This window comes from Meleagris gallopavo, chromosome 13 (genome assembly GCF_000146605.3).
Source record: "Meleagris gallopavo isolate NT-WF06-2002-E0010 breed Aviagen turkey brand Nicholas breeding stock chromosome 13, Turkey_5.1, whole genome shotgun sequence".
In the NCBI taxonomy this organism is placed as follows: Eukaryota; Metazoa; Chordata; class Aves; order Galliformes; family Phasianidae; genus Meleagris; species Meleagris gallopavo.
Window position 1 is genome coordinate 2,777,772 of NC_015023.2, and position 1,551 is coordinate 2,779,322.

A 1,551-nucleotide genomic window follows, 5' to 3' on the forward strand; every position below is an offset into this window, starting at 1 on the left:
AAATACTGTAAATGTTTTTAAGTTAGTAGTTAAAAGTAGGTTAATTAGACTATGTTGTGATTTGAAATATGTTAGTTTGACTCTGCCTAGTGAGTCAGTCAGCCTATTTTTTTAGATACATTGGTTATATTTTAACATTTTGTACTAGTCAATAACTCAAAATTAAGAAAAATAGGGGAATAAAAAAAAAAAAAAATGCCCCAGCAGAGCAGGAAAGAAAAAACAACCAAACAACAGGACAGTGTAAATATGGGAGCAATTAGGAACTGATTCTCCATTGCTTTTATACCTAAATTCACCTTTATTTTGCAAAGATTTCTCTGGATTCAGCCTTACCTAGGTAACAATCTTTCAGGCTAAAGAAGCATAGGTTAACATTTCAACCCGAAGTGGAGATTTCCATTCCTTAGTTCTCATCAAGGAGCTATGCTCATGCATGCAAAACTGTTTACAAAAATGGACTAATAGGAGAAAACAGCTTTATCATTGTGGTTTTCCTTGTGGTCAGCATCTGCACAAGAGAAGGAAGGACTATGAAGAGTCACATTTCAACAAAAAAGACAACAGAGCAAATCTTGCTGTGCTGGGTGGGTGCAAGGCCATAGCTAACTGCTGATTTCAGATGGGTGCTCACAGAACCATACTGTGGTGTACAGAAAAGAGATTTGAGGGCTTTGTTATTCCAGGGAAGTGGGAAAAGAAGCAAGGTACTGTTTGTGCTTGCAGGTTTAATCTGCTTGTGCCAGGCATGTCCTGCAAGAGGCAATGCTGGGGATAAATCTTCCTAGACGATTCTCTTAAAGCCCATGGAAGCAAGATGATTTACATCTCTGTAGCTAATCCAAGGCTTGTGTTCCAAGCACAAACCCCTGAGCAATCACCTAATTATTTTGCAGCATCAGTTTGTGCAAAGGTTTGCCGTAACTTGGACTGACATTTTCAGACATACTGTTGTGGACAACCTGAGTCACCTCACATGTGAATAGCAATGACCCAGGATCATGCAACTGCAACTCTGACCTCTCCTCAAAAGCTCCTTAGGTGAAAAAGTGAAGATCTAAGTGCCAGAGTGAGGAAGCAGAGAAAACTGTGGCTCTTTCAGTAGAACTGCAGGGTTCCACACCTATTGCAGTAAAGAACCCCACATAAACCCTCTGTTTTGAACAGTCCTGCACTCAGCTGAAGTTACCCCTGCAAACCAAAAACCACTGCTGGTTCCTGCAGTGTGCTTGCATGGCAGCTATCGGTGAGAAGTGATGTCTTTGGCAAATGGGCTGAAGTTGTGCCCTGTGGAGCCCCAGGTGCTGAGGGGGCAGCTAGCAGGTGCTGCTCCATCACAGTCCCCACACGTGCTGTGCATGGCAGCGCCGGCAGCTCCTGTGTGGAGCTCCTGTGCTTTTCCCTTGTATGTGCTGTGATGGTTTGTGTGATTGATATTGAAGTATTGATACGTGTGAAATGCCTACCATTGCAAAATTTTAAATTGCATTATACTAGATTTTCTCTAATCTTTTGGATAAATTGTTTTACCCAAAGGGCCCTGCCTTGAGC